We start from the raw sequence: 23,282 nt of genomic DNA, 5'->3' as shown, positions 1-23,282 counted from the left end.
TAAAAGATACGTGTAGAACGCCATTTCCTTGTACGTGCTTTTCGTGGAGAGCGAGTGGGTGAAATCTGTACTTCTTGTCGGTTCACACGCGATTTACTTCACGGCGTTTCCAGTTCATACTCCCTGTTACCTCTGACAGTTTTTTCTCTTTTCCTCTTTTTCCTGGGCCTTTTTCCTCAAACAGCTTCCCTACTACTGTTGTCCTGTCTCCTCAGACAGCGTACAATTCTTCTTTTGGCGGGGGTGTTGCCAACGCGCACACGCGCATATTTTTCACGCTTTTGTTCCTGGCAGACAGTGAGTCGCGCACGTATCTAACATCTGTGCTTGCCCCGTGTGTCGTGTACCCCTTCAGAGGTCATTCTAGGCTGCGTGTGACACGCATACGTTTATTCTTGTGTTCCTGGGTGCCACAGCGTAGTGCAGGTTTATTTTTCCACGCACGTGGTCTAGGAGGGGTTGCGTGCACCTTACTTCCCTTTTTTGGGGTGCCTGTGCGTTGCGTGACCCGTCATCTTTCCCCAGGGGTGACATACAGCCTTGCTAGAGCACTAGGGTACGATTACCATCTGGTACCCAAGCCCTTTGACCCCCAATTGCCCAGGACAATAGTTCACATCAACTCCCATACGCACAATAACATCAGTGCCATGGCTGGGAGGCGAACAAGCCATAAGGGTGGCAAAGGTGGCCGAGCCCCAAGTGGTGGCCATGGTGGATCCGGTAGGGGACGTGGCCGTGACTTGCAGGGTGCCCCTAGCCCCCCATTTGTGGAGGAGCAGTCAGGGACACCCATGCCCCCCCCTTCTGGTTGAGGTTACCGTGGCTGACACCATCCATGCTCAGCCCTTGTTGGACCAGCCCACTGTGGAACCAGACCTGGCACAGGGTGACTCCATGGCTGACTTCCAGGTCAGCAGGTCTAGGCCATGTGCGCCGGTGAACGTTGGTGTCATCAGGCCACGTGGATCAGGGGCAGCTAGGTCATCTGCTGCCCCGCGTAGGCAGGATGGGGAGGCTGCAGGGGCAGCTGCGGGTCCATCCACCCCACCTCTCACACACCCAGCCAGGACAGTGTCGGTCCAAGTCCATCATGCTGACATTCCCCCTGACACCATCACACTTGAGATAATGCCTGTACCAACTCCCATGCTGAGTGTGCAATCCCACGCTCCTGCCCCTAGTGTCCAGAGCGGCGCAGGACACTCCGGATCCCCACCACCTTCCAAGCGGAAGAGGAAGAGTGCTCGTCCAGTAGAGGCTGATGCCCCAGACACGGCTACACAGTCCGGCCCATCAAGGAAGCCCAGCTTCAATGAGGCCGAACTGAATGCACTTGTAGAGTATGTGTCCGCACATGACCGCGAAATGGTGATTGTTGCAGGATCCAAGACCACACCTGCACAACGTCAGGCACACTGGCAGACCATTGCGGACATCATAAGTGCCCTTGGAATCGTGAGGCGCACAGCTAATGATTGCTACAAGCGCTGGAATGACCTGAAGCGCAGGGCAAAGAATAAACTGGCCTCAAGTCATGCCGCAACTCTAGTGACTGGAGGTGGGTCTCCAGCAGACGACATAGAACTCACTCCACATGAGCAGGTTGCTGGGACCTACGTCACGGAGGAACAGATCCAAGGCGTGGGAGTAGTGGCAGATTACGAGGCATTGTCCGGTGAGTGCACATGCATGTGTGTGTCATCCATGTGCATGCTGTGTGTGGGAGGGCTTCTGTTTGTGTGCCAGGGGAGGGTGTGTGTGCTTGAGTGGTTCGGCTCATCCATGTGCCTCTTCCTAAACATTCTTGGCACCAGCATTTGGGTATAGCAGCATCCCTTCGGCCAACATTAGACATCCAGCCCAACACCACGCCAGTTGCCCTTGGAGTGTCATCTTGCCACTACACTGTTGCTTATTTACCTCTGTTTATTCAGGCAGATTGTTTGCATACCACCACTTTTACTCGGGATTTCTCAGTCCTATTGTCACATGTCTGACATGGCTATGGTACAGTGGACTGGCTCAGTTTCGTGGACATGATTAGTTTGGACATGTCCCTGTGCTATAGGACCATTTTTGACTGGCAGCTGCATGTTAAACATTAGAACCATTACAATGAAAATAATCAATCATATGAACAAACTGGACTGAATGAACAATTGGTGACCTCCTCTCCCTCTTCGCTTCATGGCTAGGGTACATGCCATCTGTGTGATGGCATGTGTATTTGACCTGCCAATCACTGGCCAATGTGTGATGGCACTGCTAGGCAGCATGCAGCAAATGTGTTCATCTTCCATCTTGGTGTCATCAATGTGTGGCATCTGCCTCCCCATCACACACAGTGACGGTGCATGCATGGGAGTGTTTTAGTCATTTGGGACATGTGTCAATCAAGTACTGTTTCTGTAGCCTCTCAGCCCTCATTGTGTGCCATAGTGCTAATGCCTGTTTCCATTTGTTTTCTTTTATGTCTTTGCAGGGGAAGACGCACCTGATACTGCTGGGGTTGTGGAGATGGTGCAGACCCAGGAGGGGTCTGAAGGCCGACCGACCACCAGTGAGGGACGTGGTGTGGTGGTGGGTGAGAACCCACAACTGCTGCAGGTCGTGCTCTCAAGGGGTGTCTCTGGCTGCACCTCCCCCGAGCTGTACTCAGGTGTTGATTCGGATGATGAGACCTACGTGCCGTCGCAGGTGAGTGTTCCTGGGAGGGATTCTGTTCTGTCCGACCCACCTGCACCAGGGTTAGAACCCTCAATGGGGATGTCAGTGTTGGCAGGTACGCCTTTGGTGGTTACGGATGCAGGGTCACACTCCGCGACATCTGATCCTGTTCCTGGGCCAGCAGATCAGAGGGGGAATGCAGTCCTGCAGTCTCAGGCAGTGGCGGCACAGCAAGGCGCAGTTTGCCTTGCCCCAGACAGGTGTGGTGCCCGCCGACGTGGTGGCCGTACGCCACCTGGCAATACCGCATGGGAGCAATCCATTTACGGTATGGCAACCCAACAGGCAGCATCATCAGAGATGATGGCTCAGGCCATGGATAGGGTGGCCACTTCCATTGTCCCCCCCGAAAGGCTGATGGAGGGACTACAGCAGGCAACCGACTCCATCTGCCAGTCACACAGGGAGGACATGTTGGCGTCCAACAGGGACAGGCGGGCGGCACTGGCGACTCTGCAGGAAGCCATCCCCATAGAGTCCCAGGGCCACAGGGAAGCCCTGAGGCTGGAACTCCTTCACCTCAGGACGACTCTTGTTGAGCTTGAGGCTTCAACAAACCGAAGGACAGAACAGCAGCTGGAGCGTCTCACCCGTACGCTCTCAGCTGAGATGCAGGCAACTAGGGCGGAGGTCCGTGCATCCCGTGAGTTGTTGCATGGGGACCTCCGCACACTCATCCTCCAGAACGAGACCTACCACACCCGCATGCTTGCAGCCATGGAGGAACAGACTAGGGCTTTGCGTGGGCTGCCTCCCATAGTGCCACCACCTCCGGATGCAGCTGCACAGGGTGAGAATAGCGACAGCAGTGATACTCCGACAATAGGGTAGCCGTGTAGGCCATGAGCCCATGGAGGTGTTTTTTTCGCAAGATCCACACAGGTGGGTTTTGGTGTGCACCCTGTCCTCTGACCTCCTGGGTGGCCTCCCCAACCTCCCTGGGCCCATTAATGGCCATTTTTGATTTATTTTTTTTGTTTTTTTTATTTTTTTTTTATTTTGTTTCGGACAGTGTGTTGCCTTGTGTGGCTCCCGTGGGCATACGCTGCATTGTGGCTTGGCACATGCAGGCTTGTCATGGATTTGGTTCAGATGCTTGGGTTTTTGTGACACACACCCCTCCTGCTTCCCGTTTCCATGGGCTTGCAAAGGGTGTGCCCAAGTGACATTGACGTACATGGTGACATTGGACTCCCATGAGCTGTGTGGGCAGTCCGTAGTCAATACTGTGTATACATTCATAGTGCATATTGTTGTTGTATTGTACACTGTGTGGTGTATTGATATGTGCCTCTGCATCCATCTCATCCTCCATATTTGCAGGTCCATTCCACAGGTCTTCACAATGCGGTCCACCTTGGAACTGGAGTCCATGTTGTAAGCAGTGCACCTACACTCTTGCGTGGCGCTAACACTGTATACTTGCAAGTGTTCGGAGGGCTGTCATCATCAGGTGGTGAGGCTAGCTAATTTTTAAGTCTGTAATGTCATGTTTAAGGTAGGTTGGAGGTTGTGTAGGTGATTAGTATTCTTGGTAAGTATTTGGTAATGTGGGCTGTAGGTCCTGCATTACTGTGAGCATTTCATGTGTGGACAGGTTTCCATTAGGGACACTGTAGCTGCTGACACTTGGGGCATGTTGTGGGGATTCATTTCTTTCCTCTCACATTGGATGACATGCCATGGTGTGTTGTGTGTCCGTGCCGTGGAGGGGGTGGGTGACATGGCACTGTTTTCATGTAGTATTTTGCAAGTGGGTATTCATTTCTGCAGCATGGAAGTGTCTTTTCATGACACTGCATTGGTGGTGTTTGTGTAGGTAGGGATGCACACATTGTGACACTTCCACATGAACAATCTCAGGCTGCTATGGTTCTGACAGTTGACAGACCCTTTGTTCATCTTAATTGTCAGGTCGAGTCATCATTGCTTATCAGATGGTATGTGCCAGGCCTGTGTGCACTCCACTGGGGTGTGATTTCTATGTGAAGTAATTAGCCACCAGCTGCATACGGGCTGCCTCACCCCGTGCCCTCTCCCCTCCCATGCGCAGCGGGCGTGCATGTGGTTGGGGATGTGGGGGCACCACCATGTCCACGGCCAGGCCCCGGCGTGTTGCAACATTGTGCAGGACACATGCTGCCACTATGATCCTGCACACTACTGGGGGCGCATATAACAGCTGCCCACCAGACCGGTCAAGGGAGCGAAAGCGTGACTTGAGCACTCCGAATGTGCGCTCCACTATGCCCCGGGTTGCAATATGGGCTGTGTTGTATCTTACCTCTGAAGGCGTGATGGGGTTCCGAATTGGCGTCATCATGTGGGTGCTCAGAGGGTAGGCACTGTCCCCTGGTGAGGAGGTGATGGGTATCATTAGTGGGGTTGTGACATAACTCTGCATCTGACATGCATGCATGTGCAGTGGCATTCATACTCACCAAGCAGCCATGTATCACCATGCCGGCCAGCTTCTAGGTCCCGGCTTAGGGTAGACATTCAGTAAATGAAGCTGTCGTGGGTGGACCCTGGATAGTTGGCATATACTGAGGTGATGATTCCCTTAGCATTACATACTACCTGCACGTTGATGGAATGCCAGTGCTTGCGGTTCCTATAGATGTGCTCAGATGCCCTGGGGGGACGTAGTGCCACATGGGTGCAGTCAATGGCGCCTAGCACTTTTGGAAATTGTGCCACACCGTAGAAATCGAGGTTGGCAGCCTGCCTTTCTGCAGGTGTCCTGGGCAGGTATATGTGCCTAAGGACTGATGGGCGTGCAGTGATGATGTTCAAGACCTGGTGTAGGCAGCGTGACTGCGTGGCCTGTGACACCCCACCCACTATGGCACTTGTCCGCTGAAATGATCCTGTGGCCAAGAAGTGCAGTACATTGAGGACCTTCTCCAGGGGGCTGAGTGCTTGGGAGCAGAGGGTGGGTGATGTGAGGTCATCCTCCCACTCACTGACCAGGTCCAGTATTATGAGTGGGGGAAACCTGTACCTCCCATACACCTGGTCATCAGGCATCCCAAAAAGGCTGGTTCTGGGAGTGAAAATTCGGGCCCTCACTATCCTCCTCCTCCTCCTTTGGTAACCCACGGCCACTGCTGCTAGGAATGGTATATTCATCCTGGCGTATGAGCTTGTTTGTTGTTTGCGTGCACTTTTATGCTGCGCGGGTCGACGTACGCCTGCTTCATGCTGGCGTACGTGTGTCAGGATTGGACCCTTTTTCGGCACGTCGTAGGCGAACGTGTGAATCTTCCCGCCCACACCAGGAATACACGTAGCACGCTCTCACAGGCACAGTCGCGGGTAAATATTCCCGCCCACCCCTGGAATACATGTGACCCACTCTCACAGGCAAATCGCATGTGGAAGTTCACGCGCACCCCGAAGTACACGTACAATCGCGTGTGGAACTTCACGCGCACCCCGAAGTACACGTACCCAGGCAAATTGCGTGTGGAAGTTCACGCGCACCCCGAAGTACACTTACAATCGCGTATGGAACTTCACGCACACCCCGTAGTACACGTACCCAGGCAAATCGCGTGTGGAAGTTCACGCGCACCCTGAAGTACACGTACCCAGGCAAATTGCACGGCTGGGGGGTGGGGGTGATGGTAGACATGAGTGGGGGCCTGGTGGAGGCTGCCCCTGGTGGCTGGGGGGTGGGGGTGGTGGGAGACATGAGTGGGGGCCTGGTTGAGGCTGCCCCTGACTGCTGGGGGTAGGGGGTGGTGGGAGACATGGGTGGGGGCCTGGTGGAGGGTGCCCCTGGTGGCTCGGGGGTGGGGGTGGTGGGAGACATGAGTGGGGGCCTGGTGGAGGCTGCCCCTGGTGGCTGGGGGGTGGGGGTGGTGGGAGACATGAGTGGGGGCCTGGTGGAGGCTGCCCCTGAACTGCCTGGAGGTGGGGGTGGTGGGAGACATGAGTGGGGGCCTGATGGAGGCTGCCCCTGACTGCTGGGGGGTAGGGGGTGGTGGGAGACATGGGTGGGGGCCTGGTGGAGGCTGCCCCTGGTGGCTGGGGGGTAGGGGGTGGTGGGTGACATGAGTGGGGGCCTGGTGGAGGGTGCCCCTGGTGGCTGGGGGGTGGGGGTGGTGGGAGACATGAGTGGGGGCCTGGTGGAGGCTGCCCCTGCACTGCGGGGGGGTGGGGGTAATAGGGGACATGAGTGGGGGCCTGGTGGAGGCTGCCCCTGGTGGCTGGGGGGTGGGGGTGGTGGGAGACATGAGTGGGGGCCTGGTGGAGGCTGCCCCTGCACTGCTGGGGGTGGGGGTGGTGGGAGACATGAGTGGGGGCCTGGTGGAGGCTGCCCCTGCACTGCGGGGGGGGGGTAATAGGGCACATGAGTGGGGGCCTGGTGGAGGCTGCCCCTGGTGGCTGGGGGGTGGTGGGAGACATGAGTGGGGGCCTGGTGGAGGCTGCCCCTGGTGGCTGGGGGGTAGGGGGTGGTGTGTGACATGAGTGGGGGCCTGGTGGAGGCTGCCCCTGCACTGCTGGGGGGTGGGGGTGGTGGAAGACATGAGTGGGGGCCTGGTGGAGGCTGCCCCTGGCTGCTGGGGGGTGGGGGGTGGTGGGAGACATGGGTGGGGGCCTGGTGGAGGATGCCCCTGGTGGCTGGGGGGTGGGGGTGGTGGGAGACATGAGTGGGGGCCTGTTGGAGGCTGCCCCTGCACTGCGGGGGGGGTGTGGGTAATAGAGGGCATGAGTGGGGGCCTGGTGGAGGGTGCCCCTGGTGGCTGGGGGGTGGGGGTGGTGGGAGACATGGGTGGGGGCCTGGTGGAGGGTGCCCCTGGTGGCTGGGGGGTGGGGGTGGTGGGAGACATGAGTGGGGGCCTGGTGGAGGCTGCCCCTGCACTGCGGGGGGGGTAGGGGTAATAGGGGACATGAGTGGGGGCCTGGTGGAGGCTGCCCCTGGTGGCTGGGGGGGTGGGGGTGGTGGGAGACATGAGTGGGGGCCTGGTTGAGGCTGCCCCTGACTGCTGGGGGCTAGGGGGTAGTGGGAGACATGGGTGGGGGCCTGGTGGAGGGTGCCCCTCGTGGCTGGGGGGTGGGGGTGGTTGGAGACATGAGTGGGGGCCTGGTGGAGGCTGCCCCTGCACTGCGGGGGGTGGGGGTAATAGGGGACATGAGTGGGGGCCTGGTGGAGGCTGCCCCTGGTGGCTGGGGGGTGGGGGTGGTGGGAGACATGAGTGGGGGGGGCCTGGTGGAGGCTGCCCCTGGTGGCTGGGGGGTGGGGGTGGTGGGTGACATGAGTGGGGGCCTGGTGGAGGCTGCCCCAGCACTGCTGGGGGGTAGGGGGTGGTGGGAGACATGAGTGGGGGCCTGGTGGAGGCTGCCCCTGACTGCTGGGGGGTAGGGGGTGGTGGGAGACATGGGTGGGGGCCTTGTGGAGGGTGCCCCTGGTGGCTGGGGGGTGTGGTGGTGGGAGACATGAGTGGGGGCCTGGTGGAGGCTGCCCCTGCACTGCGGGGGGGTGGGGGTAATAGGGGACATGAGTGGGGGCCTGGTGGAGGCTGCCCCTGGTGGCTGGGGGGTGGGGGTGGTGGGAGACATGAGTGGGGGCCTGGTGGAGGCTGCCCCTGCACTGCGGGGGGTGGGGGTAATAGGGAACATGAGTGGGGGCCTGGTGGAGGCTGCCCCTGGTGGCTAGGGGTGGGGGTGGTGGGAGACATGAGTGGGGGCCTGGTGAAGGCTGCCCCTGCACTGCGGGGGGGGTGGAGCTAATAGGGCACATGAGTGGGGGCCTGGTGGAGGCTGCCCCTGACTGCTGGGGGGTAGGGGGTGGTGGGAGACATGGGTGGGGGCCTGGTGGAGGGTGCCCCTGACTGCTGGGGGGTAGGGGGTGGTGGGAGACATGGGTGGGGGCCTGGTGGAGGGTGCCCCTGGTGGCTGGGGGGTGGGGGTGGTGGGAGACATGAGTGGGGCCTGGTGGAGGCTGCCCCTGACTGCTGGGGGGTAGGTGGTGGTGGGAGACATGTGTGGGGGCCTGGTGGAGGGTGCCCCTGGTGGCTGGGGGTGGTGGGAGACATGAGTGGGGGCCTGGTGGAGGCTGCCCCTGCACTGCGGGGGGTGTGGGTAATAGGGGACATGAGTGGGGGCCTGGTGGAGGCTGCCCCTGGTGGCTGGGGGGTGGGGGTGGTGGGAGACATGAGTGGGGACCTGGTGGAGGCTGCCCCTGCACTGCTGGGGGGTAGGGGGGGTGGGTGACATGAGTGGGGGCCTGGTGGAGGCTGCCCCTGCACTGCTGGGGGGTGGGGGTGGTGGGAGACATGTGTTGGTGATCAGTGGTGCAAGGTGACATGTGGGTTGGCTGGTGGGCATGGCCATGGTGGATGGGTTGCCTGTGGGACATGAGCAGGGGTGCAGGGTAGTACCCTGTGGTGTGGGCTGCCTGCAGGGGCCGTGGAGGGTGTAGAGGGAACACCTGCGGGGACCCACATGGCCAAATCACGTGTAGCATTCCCCCGCACCACCGAAATACACGTACCCAGCCAAATCGCGTGTGAAACTTCCCACGCACCCCTGGAATCCACGTAACCAGCCAAATCGCGTGTGAAACTTCGCGCGCACCCCTGAAATCCACATACCCAGCCAAATCGCGTGTTGAACTTCCCGCGCACCCCTGAAATCCACATACCCGGTCAAATCGCGTGTGGAACTTCCCGCGCACCCCTGAAACCCACGTACCCAGCCAAATCGCGTGTAGAACTTCCCGCGCACCCCTGAAATCCACGTACCCGGCCAAATTGCGTGTGGAACTTCCCGCGCACCCCTGAAATCCACGTACCCAGCCAAATCGCGTGTGAAACTTTCTGCGCACCCCTGGAATCCACGTACCCAGCCAATTCGCGTGTGAAACTTCCCGCGCACCCCGAAATACACGCACACGTTATTTTTCAGTCAGCGGGTGTTTCCGTGTTTGTGGGTACCCCTTTGCACGTCATTTGTCCTGGAGGGCCACAGTATAGGACATTCATCATAGCTGTATATAGGTGCTATTTGTTGGCGCACCTTTTGGCGCACATTTTTTACAGGCGCAGGGACGCTACCGCCTGCTTTCTTGTGGCGGTCGTATTTGTGCCTGTACGCTGGTTTGACCGTGCGCTGTTTTGCCCTATTCGATTCCATGAATACGTGTTGTATGCGAGCGTGTTGGCGTTCCGCGCACTTGCACCCTATACTTCCCCCGTGATGCCCACATTTTGGCAAGTTGTTCCCCATTCCGAGTGTTACGCCCCGTGTTCCGCCTACTTTTGTTGTGTGCGCCGCGCTATGTGCGATTTTCGCTGTGGCCTGTGCGATTTTCGCTGTGACCTGGCGCACGCCGTTAGATGGCCTGTGCGCCAACGTGCGCCGCACACTTTTTTAGCGCACATCAGATGGTTTTTTCACGCACGCCCTTCCATGAATCGATGTGCGCTGCTTTTCGTGCGATTTTCGCACTTGCACTGCGATTTTCTGAATTCCACTGAGATTCGCACGTTTTTGCCCACTTGCGCCGCGCTAATTATTACTTGAATCGGCCTCTAAATGTTGAAAGACAATTGCTGCACGCAAGCAGTTCCAAAGTTGTCGAGAGCCTCGTGTAGATCTGCCAGACATTATAGCAGTAGTCTACATGTTCTTCCAATACACTGGAGCCCCCTGGGTTAAAGTTAACCAACTTGATACCACAGAGTGTATGACTTTAATGGATGTACTGAATAATCCACTTTGAATAACATTTTACGCATTTTTATAAAATGACCATCATACAGCTGTCCAATCCCCAAGTCAACTCCCTGCTAAATCCTGCAATCCCCCTTCCTCCCAACCTACAGCCTTCTTACAAATCTACTACTATGCTTATTTACATTCACAATGATGGTGGGTCATGCCAATTGGTCACCATTGCACTGTAAAATTAGTTTTTTTTCTGCTAAAAGTGGCCCAAGTTAAGTGTGCTTTTCCGTCGGCACATTGATAATTACAAACATGCATATATACACACACCATTTTGTTTTTATTTACTTGCCTGCTGCATGTCTCTGCCTGGACCCTCTGAATTCTCCTTCAACTCTGCAGCAATGCAGAAGCTTTGAGAGCATCGGGTTTGGATGTGTGGATATAAAAGGTGAAAAAGGACCAGGGCACGTAATTTTCTCTTGTTCATGTTAAGGAGTATGTCATCAGTAACATGTATGGTTGGTGTTCCATTGCTCCATCTGGTTCTTTACACGGTTTTCTCTATGACCTTCCAAAGGAAGGGAAGTTGGATGACAGTGTAGTAAATTGCAGGGTTGTTGAAGTCAAACTCGTGCTTTGTAACAATAGAAGGGATATTAAGCCTGTTCTGTGTAGCAAGCCCATTGTGAGAGAGATGCAAGAGTCATTGCCGCTTAATTGATTTGATCATGTAGCAGGCAGGATAACATCCTCATAGATGGTGTTTTTGGAGGACTGAGTATGTTTGTGAGCCTGAAGTTTAACCATTCATATATGGCCATAGAGGACATAGTGGGAGGGGTACAGTCAGTTAGGTAGTGTTTTGAATGTGCATTTGGAATGTAGAGATCTTATTAATAAAGAACATGTTGGTGGTGCTGCATTTCTCCACTGATTGAGGAAGGGGTTGCACACTGCTTTACTACTTGGAGGGGGTGCTACTTTTGTTTGCAACCACTACTTTTGTTGTTCTATCATTAGGAGATTTCGTTGTTTTAAAGAGGGTGCAGAAAATGATGTGCAGTTCTTCAAGTGTGTTGTCACAGGTGGCAAATACAGAAAATGCACACACAAAATAGATTCCAACAACTTTATCCACTACATCATAGTTTGGGGTTAGAGGGTTGCTCAAGGATCCTGTGGAGGGTTATGCAACACAGAGGTGGAAATTCTAAGCAAAACAATGAGGGGAAAGAAAATTCATGAAAATCCCAGGAAGAAGCCTACACTAAAAGAAGGGAAGTCCAATACTTGATCTAATATTATGTACAATCTACTAGGCGTCTGCCTAGGAGGTGTTCGGCAATTCACAGAGGGGTTTCAGATAGTGCCAGCACACTTCTTTGATGATGATATTGTTGGCCCTGTCATGGCTCAGGCCTTCCTCCGGACTGTTGTCTTTATCTTGACTTGGTCCTGACCACTGGCAAGGTTTACTTCTTGTTCGTTCATTTCAGACATAGGCAAATGTCTTAGAATAGCTATCAGGGAAAGCCCTGTATGGAAATAGTCTTACCTTGGGATTTCTCTGTCTCCTCCTACAGTAATTCTCAGTTCCCGCTCAATGTTCCCTTAACATGGGATTTCAAACATTATCAATACTTCTTGATTTGGCCTGGAGGCTTTGCAATTCCAACCAGGGTCTGAGCTCGAGCACCAGGTTGCTTTATCTCACTGCATTTAAAGATTATAGTGTGTGGTAACTTCAAAACTCTTACTCGAGTGTTCAGGCTTCTCAGTCTAACCTATACCTTTAACCTGCCTCCTCCTATACCTGTGACCTGGCTTCTCCATAGGCTTAGATAACACTTTTCTTTCTCACCCAAAATTCGGTTTAAACTCGAATTGGCCAACTCTGGTTCAGCGCTCCTATTTCTCCACTTCTTACCTTACTATGAGAATGTGAACTTCTTCATTTGGCCAAAACACGTTTTGCTCCTCACTTTCAGTTTCTCAAAGGCTCCTTAATATAGAGCCAATCTGTCTCATGAGAACCATCCCATCGCCTTCTGTCTCTTTTTAAACATGGCTTGGTTGAGTGATGACATTAAGGCTCTGATTCACTAGTTCTTTTCCCCATTAGCTTCAGGTGGCATTATAGGACTTTATATAATTGTTCCAACTCCTCCCCAATTAAATGGCAGGTGTTTGTGTTTTCCAATGGGTGTTCTGTCATTTATGAATGGGGGTCATTCTGTGCCCTGGGCCCTGTGATCCGAGGCCATGTTGGAACCAGCTGGTGCATATGTGGGGTCCTACAGACCCAGAGCTCCAGCTTTCCAATGTTCCTGTAATTCTTCCTATTTTGCACTGGGCGCAAGCATTTGCTGACTGTCTCTTCCTTCTGATGCCATGTGTTGTCCGTATGTCTTTTTTTTTTACATGCGCCCTGAGGCCTTCAGGTGTGTTGGTACCTCATAAGCAATAAAGTAAGGTAAAGTAACATAGTCGTTTCTGAGACTGCTGGTGAAGTGGCTTATATAATTGTGTTGCTCATAGAGCTTTATCTGTTGATGTAGCAAAGAGCGGTTGACCTGCAATAAATGCTAAGCAATGCGTGCATGTTATGTTCCTGACTCACTTCACCAACTTCTTTAGTACTCACTGGTCCATTTCAATCTCTGGACCCAGGTCCGCAGTGGGCCTCATGTACTACTATGGATTCTTAACTTATCCTCTCTAATAAATTAGCTCTTTGGAAGAAGCCCAGACCCTCTCTTTTGCTCTGTTACAACTAGACCATCCAGGTCTAGCCACTTCAGATTGTATGCTCCACCTGCGCATTTTCCTACTTATCCCTTCACAATAGCACTAATTACACCAACACCATCGCCCAAACAAAAAGGTAAATTGATTGTATCATCTCATATACTGTGAATGATTGGGCAATCCGACAATAATACATGTAATTCAGGGTTTCAATTGGCCCTGGCCATGTGGATTCAACTCTTCAGTATTTATGTATGCCCTCCCTGCTTTTTCTCAGGTTGAAGGAGTTGTTTTTTGCCTTAGTCAGCCGGTGACCACCATTTTAATGAAGAAACGTTCAATATAAAGTTGAAATCATCACACAAATAATAATAAATGTACAATGTAGAGTTCTTTTCACTATAATCACTTTGTCAAACAACGTCTGTTAATAATTAACTTTGCAATCAGTATGAATCATATCACATTCATCCAATAACTCATTCATACTCACATCACATCAATACACACATCAGTACAAAATAGATGTATTTCTATGACAAAACAAGCATACATTATTTTGTATTGCATTGCTTCAAGATGTTGCAATCTGATGGGGGATGGAGGGTCATGTAGAGGAGCTGACATGTACGTCATTGATAGGCTCTGCCCACTGACCTCCGTCATACTGGATGAACGACATGAAGATATCGTGCATGACACCAGGTATCATCCCAATACTGCATCAAGTGTATGAGAGACGTTATGCGCCAGTCAACCATATCGAATGTACCCTTGTACTGAGGTGATAGCAGAAGAATTGTACACACCACTAAATATTGAAAGAAGATCTGACAAGTGCAAAGTGATGTAATAAGGAGAAGAAACAATGACGCACTGAAACGATATAAAAATACTTAATGAAGATGTAACTGAAGAAACAAAAGTAAACACATAGTCGAGAGAAGAAATCATATATACAAAGTGAATGTATATACGCAGAAACATAAGCCATATAGAAGCCTGCTGCAATAGAAAGTAAGCGAAGAGCTTGAAAGAGAGAGACCAGACGTGGAAAACTGTTTGTTGTTTGCCAGATTGCCCTACTTTAATGAATTGATAATAAGGTAGTACTTTGCCATATTCTTTGAGTCTGTCTGGTTATTTGTATCCAAGATTATTTGTTATGGTAATTCCATTCTGCTCATAGATACTCCCAAAAAAGTTGTACTTCACATTAATTTCCCTTATTTCTGTAAAAAATTAAGGGGGTAATTCATGGAAATAAGTGCACAAGTGGCCCACGGGGCTGGCGCACAGTGTGCGCGTGCAGCAGTCTGCGCCAGCTGCGAGCTCCAAAACCCATTTCAGTGCACAGTGCATTCATGAATTTTAACATCGTAACCAGCCGTGGCGCAGAGTGGTGCAGCGACCCTGCAGCTGCGCCAGTTACTCCCCCAACCCCACCCTGTGCGCCATGAACAGCGCACAAATTCAGTACATGGCTCAAAGGCCAGTGGACCAGGATACAGCCCCCAAACCACGAAATCGGGTGTAAAACTCTCGCGCACCCCGCAGAATACACGTACCCTTCTCGCGCTAGCGAAATTGCGTATAAAACTCCCCGCGCACCTCTCAGAATACATATACCCCTCTCGCGCTAGCAAAATCATGTGTAAAACTCCCCGCGCACCCTTCAGAATACACATACCCCTCTCGTGCTAGCGAAATCGCGTGTAAAACTCACCGCACACCCCTCAGAATACACGTACCCCTTTCACGCTAGCGAAATTGTGTGTAAAACCCCCCGCGCACCCCTCAGAATACACGTACCCCGCTCGCGGCAGGTAAATTGCGTGGAAAAAGTCCCCCCTGTGGCGTGGCCTGCCTGTGGGGCATGGCCAGGGTGGATGGGCTACCTGTGTGAATTTCAGGGGTGCGCGGGATTTTTCACACGCGATAGGCCCTGAGCGAGCGGGGTACATGTATTTCAGGGTGCGCGGGACCCTTTACACGCGTTTTTCGCTAGTGCGAGAAGGGTACGTGTATTCTGAGGGGTGCGCAGGGAGTTTTACACGCGTTTTCGCTAGCGCGAGAGGGGTATATGTATTATGAGGGGTGCGCAGGGAGTTTTACATGCATTTTCGCTAGCGCAAGAGGGGTACGTGTATTATGAGGGGTGCGCGGGGAGTTTTACACGCATTTTCGCTAGCACGAAAGGGGTACGTGTATTATGAGGGGTGCGCGGTGAGTTTTACATGTGTTTTCGCTAGCGCGAAAGGGGTACGTGTATTATGAGGGGTGTGCGGGGAGTTTTACACGCGATTTGGCAGTGTGGGTCCTCCCGGGTGTGCCCCTCCCCAGGCACTGCAGGCAGCCCACACCACAGGGGTCTACCCTACACCCCTGGCCATGCCCTGCAGGCAGCCCTTCCACCCTGGGCATGCCCCACAGGCAGCCCATCCACCCTGGCCATGCCCCGCAGGCAGCCCACATGACACCATGCACCTGTGAGACCCAACACATATCCCACCCACCATTGATGGACACCTGCCAGCAGGCCCCGACTCATGTCCCCCTGCACCCCCACCCACCCAGCAGTGACGGGAACCTGCCAGCAGGCCCCGACTCATGTCCCAACAAACAACATGTCCCAACAAAACAGAGCCATATCCCTAAAGCCAACCCTAATCCCTCTTGCCCCCCAACCCAAGCATGCAAACATCCGCAGAACCCACTCCCAAATTACCCATGCCATGATAGTCTAAATGAACCACCATGCCCATGCAGGAATGCAAAACAGAGCCACACAGTGGCAACACATGACAGAGGAAATGTTCAATGAGACATGCACAAAACCAATGACAGAACACAACACCAATTTAGAAGTTATAAAAAATGTATTAAAAACATAATGGAGGAATTGTAAATTGAAAACCAACGAGCAATGACAGATTTTAAAAAAAGAAATTTCTAATCCAATGAAGTAAAAAATAAGAAAAATCATGTCCAATAAAAAAGTGTTCCATTGCCAATGTCCATAATAAAAATATAATCCAAATAAAAAAAAACATTGATCCATGGGAATATAGAAAAATAAAGTATGTACAAGTCTGAAACTATATACAATGGAAGTCCAAATGAATAAAAAACTATATACACGAAGTGGAGCAATGTCCATTAACTCCAAAATAAAAGGAAACCAAAGCAAACCTAAGAATAATGAACTATATACAATGGCGGCGGGCAAGTCCTACGGCTCACTCTGTGATGTTCTGGGTCAGGGCATCATCGAACTCCATTTCGATGTCCCAGAGGCGGGCCTCTTCCCTGTCCCCGAGGTCTCGCCGGGATGCAGTCATGGCCTGTTCCAACTCCCTGCGAGTTGCCTTGAGGCACTCAGCCCGCCTCAATTTCCTGGCATGGAGTTCTCCGCCCTGACCATAGTGAGCCATGCCTCCTCCGCCCGCCGTCACTCTGCATCTATCCGCTGCCCCAACCGCTGCCACACGGAAGACACTCTCATTCCAGGGTCCTCCTGCCCTCTGGCCGATGCCTGCCCCTCTGATGTTGATGGCCCCGTACCATGATGCCTCCCACGTTGAGCCTGCTGCTGCCTCCGATGCAACTGCCTCTGCCAGCATGACGGCATTCGGGCTGATGGAATCCACCGGCGCCATCGTGCACGTGCCCTGCCCGATGATGCCGGCACATCCTCTATCTGCTGGGGTCCAGTTGCTGGGGTGTCCACCCCTGCTGGACCTCCCTCTCCCGACTGTGGCAGGGATGGGATCTCCACCGAGCTGGCTGTGTTGGTTGGGGCAGGTCCACAGGGAGCCCTGGTGGCATCTGGGCCGGGAGACGGCATGGAGAACGACTGGGGCATAGTCTACACAGAGGAGGAGAGGGCCGCCAGAGTGCCCGACACATGTAGGAAACCCCTGACATGGCCCCTCCCAACTGGGCCATGTTGGCACGCAGCTCTTCGTGATGACGTGCGTGGTCCTCCCAGGAAGCACGCACGTCATCACGAATGACAAGCGTGCACAACGCGACACCAATCAGGACGGTCTCCATACATTCATGGGTCCCCTCGTCCGCAGGTAGAGGAGTGTCAGATGATGTGGACCTCCCCCCTACCTGTAGACGGGCCTGGGATGGGGCATCCCTGCTGGTGAACGGTGGTGCAGTCACAGTGTCAGGAACAGTGACATGCACAGGCCCCTCGATGGCGACCTGTGCTGCCTCCTGCCCCTGCTCCTGGCCTGCACCACTTGCACCAGTGGCACCACCCCCACCAGGCTCCATGTGCGGCTCAGTTGTGGCCTCCTCCTCTGTGCACACCAGCAACCTGGATGGCTCCACACCGTCTTCCACCGTCGCAAGCCCCTGTGGGTCTCACCCGCCCCTTCCGTTGCAGCCGTAGTGGCAGACGCGGCACCAGTCCCCTCGCTCCCGGATGATGGTAATTCCTGGGAGGGTGACTGGGCCTTGCGTCGCCGGCCGGTGGAGGCATCCCCGCCACTTTGCTCCACAGCGCCGTCTCTGCCCACTTCTTCACTCGCCGCTGTGTAGAGGGAGACATAGAACACAAGCATCAGGGTACTGTACAATAGTCCCCTAGACAGGAAGCAATAGCACATGAGTGGCATTGTCAAACGTCACTTCCATCATGTCCCTCCACAACACATGGGTCAGTGCAGGCAACACACATGCGGAAACAGGCATGGCTCATGCAATCAACATTTGCATCCATGTCCAAGGAACTGTTTATACATACAATGGTGGGTTGAAACTCACATGCATCATTGTTCATACTGATCACATGCACGCACATCACCGTAGTTTTATGCATCTGGCCTCGTACACCCCAGACACAGTGGATACAAGGATGACTAGGCTGCATCAGTGAATCAACACATTGTCACGGACATGTGTCATGCATCCATGGCATTTACAAGTCACACACAGGCTACTCAGACACACAGACATGTACACCATACATGTACATGACTGCAGCACCCATCTCTCACACCCCAACCATGTCCAAGGACAGAGACAGGCATACATTCATGTGTGCATTCCGCATGCTGCTCCGCATGTTGCATTGTAACCCATAAACCATCCATGCGGTTCACGGATGACTGGTCTCACATGCAGCACCATCATGTCCCTGCTCACACACATCCATACATGGCCCATGTCACACAAACAGGCAAGTAGATAACTACCAGCACACTGCAACATGCCATGTTTCACACAGCACTGCATGGCCACTTACCGCTCGACTCCAGACGGGCCTGCATCCTGAGGATCTGATGGTGAAGCACTTGGACAAATGCGCTCCAGGACCCTTATCTGCTGGTTGTTAAGCTGGCCCCGGGTCCTGGACTTGTAGTCCTCCCAGCGCTTCTGGACGTGTTTGATGTTGCGGGATGCCACCCCCTCCACGTTGATGGCACCCACTATGTCCGTCCAGATCCTCCTCCATCCTTCCTTGTTGGCGCGCAATGGTGTGAAGAGGGCATCATACTGCCCCAGGACTTGCTCCACTAGGATGGCAACTTCATTGGAAGTGAAGCTGGCAACCCTCTGCCTCTCAGCTGGGGGGTTGCCACTGGTGCCAGATGGTGTGGGGTCGGACATGGCAACCCCCGAGGCAGGTGTGGGTGGGCAACTGGGTCCTGGGGCTGGACTGTGGAGCGATGGAAAACCAGTCGGGAGTCATCTGTTCCAGCAGGGGTGGTCACTGCAACTGGACCTTTGGAGATGGCAGATGTGCAGGCACCAAATGGCAGGGCATGGTGGCAGCAGGCAGGCAGGCAGCAGCAGATGGCTCGTGGGAGGCTGCTCAGGGCTCCAGTAATTTGGCCTTCTGGGCAGGAGCAAGGTCTTCTGTGTGTTGTCGCATGGCCAGCTTGATACGGAGTGAATAGGCACGTGAAAAAACAGCACATCAGTGTGTAATTCGAGGAAAGGGCCTTAGCGCGTAAGCGCGTCTGTGACGTGACATGGGCGGGCATTTCCCTGGCACGGGTTGAAGATCCCACATGGGTTTGCATCGCTCTGTAAGTGCATTGCGTGGGAAGCGGTGTGTGTGTTTTCCAGGCATTGGGGTTCACATGCGATTAGTTCACAGCGGGTTGGTGTTGGCTACGCGTTCTTCTTCTACACGCAAGGCAGACCGTGAGTCACACATGCTATTTTTCCCACTGCGGGTGTCCATGTTTGTCACTTACCCCTTTTTTTACGACCATGCTAGCCTGCGTGTTGATCGCGTACATATTTTTTATGTTCCTGGTGGCCACAGCGTACTGCGTGTGTTTTTTTACAACAGGGGTCGCTTATCTCTTTTTCTTGCTTTTCTGGGATGCATGTGCGTTGCGTGACACGTCATTTCTCCAAGGGGGCCACAGAATGGGACATTCATCGTATGCTGTATATACGTTATTTTTGTTTGCGCACACTTTTGTAATGCACAGGGCCCTACCGCCTGCCTTCATGTGGTGGACGTGTTTAGGCCTGGGCATGTCTTTGGCCGTGTGCAGGTTTCCCCTATTTGATTCCATGAATACGTGTGGTTCGCGTGCGTGTGGGCATTCCGTGTGCTTCACAGCAGTACATCCCCAGTTACGCCCTTATTTTCACGCATTGTTCCCCATTGGCGCGTTCTGCTCCGTGTTCCGCCCCCATTTTGGTGTGTGCGCTAACGTTGTGCACTTTCGCTGTGCGCCTTGTGCATGGCTTTCTGGATGTTGCAATGACGTGTGTGCCCATGGGCGCCACGCTCCGATTTGGCGCATATCCGGCAGGAAACACACGCAGGCCCTCCCATGAATCGTGTGCGTGCGCTTGCTTTTCCACGCTTGCGCCAGCTTGCGCCAACATTTTCAGCACACATTTGTTCCATGAATTGGCCCCTAAAACCAAACACAATAGTGATTCTAAATTGGTTTGTAGACCATAACCAACATGCTTCAATTTGTGAGTGTTTCCATTATCGCCCCTAAGATGACCTCTGCTCTGCAGGACAAAGATGAGCAGTGACTCAACTGCCTACTTATCCCTCATACATCTTCAAACCAAAAAGGATCCCAACCATAAAGGTGAAACAGGCACAGCCAGAAGATATACCTCCTTCCCCTTTTGTGGTAACATGGGCCGAGGGAAGGTTATACTCCTATAAGGCGTGTGAATGTGAAACAGTAGCAATCCAAACAGTAATCGTACAGAAGTAAAAACTCAGTATTAAAAACACTATACAAACCCACTGCTGAAAAAACAGGCAGAACATGTGCAACAAATATAGGTAGACAATTGGAATGAGGATTCAACAAGGGAACTATTTTTTGAAATATTGTGTATCAAAACACACAACTGAACTCTTTGGTTTATATGTTTTTGTATTAATATGAGAAAACAGTAGTGGACTTAGTCCAAACATCCTAAAGTGTGCAGGGGACGGGAGGGTTCCCTTGTTGAATCCTCATTCCAATTGTCTCTTGTTTGTAGGGGTCTTGTGCCATGGCCTCAGTTCCTCCCCAGCACCTAAAATTAATCTACAGCATCTCTTAAATGTATGTTTCATTGCCATTTAATTTGAGGTGTGCATCAATAATCAACCTTTTCCCAACAAATATAGGTAGGCACTCTGGATATTTTAGCAGGGAGGAAAAAGGCACCAGTCTCTATTGCCCCAAAAATGGAACAAAAATGAAATAAGGGGCACTGGCTCTCTAATACCTGATTCTTGTTCTTAGGCAGTTTGATAGGTTTGAACCATGCTTTGCGATACGATGCTTGCAGGTTGAACCGGGTTTGAAGGTGGCGAATCGCATTGATCCCATGCGGTGAGTCAGGCGTGCACCCAAGCAAGTCCCCTCAAGTCCCGCTTTGCCGCGGGAGAACTTTGCTGTTGTGTTCCTGTGTTTTGGTTGCGTTTCAGGATCCTTTGGACATTTACTTTGGAAAGAACACCAACTACCAGAAGGTGAACCTTCTAGCAATTATACTGACATTTTTATTAGCACCTATAGTGCTAAAAGGACTTCCTAAAATGTTGTGTGTTTCTTAATTTTTTAGGCTTTGCTGCCTGCAGAGGCGGGGCTATATAATCTGCGCGCGCACCCAAGCAAGTGCCCTCAAGTCCTGCTTTGTCGCTTAGCCGCAGAGCTGCGGCTTTGGGGCTAGAGGACTTTGATTTTATTTTATTTTTATTACGTTTTTTTTATTTTTTTATTTTATGTAACCTTATGTCATCCTGTTAATATCATTATTGTTATTGCATGGCTGTATTAGATATATTATCTTTGTGGAAACTAGCTCCAGCAACTCCATTAACTGCACCTTTGCTATGAGTATGTTACCTTACTCCCTCAAATCTAATATGCCTAACTCAGTAACACAAACAGGTTCACCTTTGCATGTGGACTCGACTAAATCCAAAGGCAATTTAAAAAGAGCGTCATCATGTACCTCAATTACACTAACGCTGCAAGATAAATCACGCTTAAAAATGCTGTCTGCGAGTAAGGATATTAGACAATTTTGCCCTTCTTTGAAACACCACTATTCCAACCTCTCAGAATGGTCATTCTACTGAAGCAGGCATGCCTCTTCCCCCAGACCAAAATGTCTCGCCTGAGGCTGTGTTACAGAATCCTGAAAAAATAAAAAGCCCCTCAAAACTTACGGCACAGGATCCCATTCTTCCATTACCACAACCAGAACTTCCTGAGGGTCCAGCGAAGAACGATGAAGATCCCCATACTCGCAAGGAGCTCCCGGTATCTGACAATACCATGTTACAAACGCTTAGGCTCTCTGAACAAGATAAGCATCTGCAACCTCAATTAGATCAAATAGAAGAAACTTCAGATGCGCCAGACAAAGAAGTGTTCGCAGAAGTGTTGATTCATACAGTTACCCGAGGAAAGAGTTTGTGTCCGCGATCTGCAGCTACAGATCACTGTCAGCGCTGCTCAATGGACTCTACTATTTCCATGGCAGCTTCATACATACTGCCGACGCCGAGACATCGAGCCTCCTCGAGAGAAAAAGCTGGAAATCACGTTGGTGGCAGTAAATTCCACTATCCAAAGTTTATTTAAGCTTTTCGAAACCCTTGAACAAAAAATCAATTTACAATCGGAAAAGATTGAGCAAATTACTACATGGATTCAAACACATCCACATCAAAGAGAGCGGTCCCAGCAGGAGAACACATCTGCAAATGATATGTCTAGGAGTGTGGAAATCATGACAATACCTTTAACGGTCCTGTCAAGTCTTCCTGCCTTTGACCGTATCATCTGTCCGATTGAATCGGATGCTCTGACAACAGTGGATCAGAACTCCTCATGGATAAGTGTCGACAACAATTCTACAAAAACTAACCAACAGTCTAACAAAGCAACCTATGACGTCTTCGCTAAACGTCCTCATCCTGAAGGTAAAGCAAGACATCTTATTACTAAACCTTTCCAACTAAGTAAGAGAATAACTAAAGTTACGAATCCCCCATCTCGTACTCCTATGGTTGACTTAACAAAACCCATGAAGAGCTTTGACGAGCAATCGGGCCAAGGCGAACCACCATTTGAACAGCAAGCTCTTCCAAATCAAATGCAAATGCAGCCACAATTACCAACGAGTCACTCTCCTTTAAATCAACTTATTACTGTACTTGAGGCGGATATTCCGGTCCCTCACATCAAACCAAATCCACAAAGCTCTTGTGAGGAACCTATACAAACACAGAAGTCTGCCCCTTTGCTAGCTGTATCACAGCAAGCAGCTGCTATAAAAAACAACCATTATCAGATCGATGAAATTAAAACTGCTGTGGATGCATATCTTTTCCAACGCTCAAATGAATTTAAGGCGATAGTTCCGACAAATGAAAAAGGACCCCAAGCATTGATATTAAATTTTCAAGCATTAAAGGCCAACGAGGTTCAGCAGCAAACAAATCAGCGGGGATTGAGGGACCAAGTAAGCCAACTGAGCTCTACAAAGTCTGCTCCATTGTCACTCAGAGAAATTAGTCCTGTCCATATGATTAATGAACAGAATGAGACCATCAGGGCTGCAATTGACACCCACTTCGCACAACATTTCCAGGCGTTGAAGCCCCCGGCTCAATC

The sequence above is a fragment of the Ambystoma mexicanum genome, chromosome 3q, assembly GCF_040938575.1.
Source record: "Ambystoma mexicanum isolate Mex_15411 chromosome 3q, UKY_AmexF1_1, whole genome shotgun sequence".
NCBI classification, from domain to species: Eukaryota; Metazoa; Chordata; class Amphibia; order Caudata; family Ambystomatidae; genus Ambystoma; species Ambystoma mexicanum.
The sequence above is the reverse complement of the archived record's forward strand: the minus strand, read 5'-3'. Positions refer to the sequence as shown.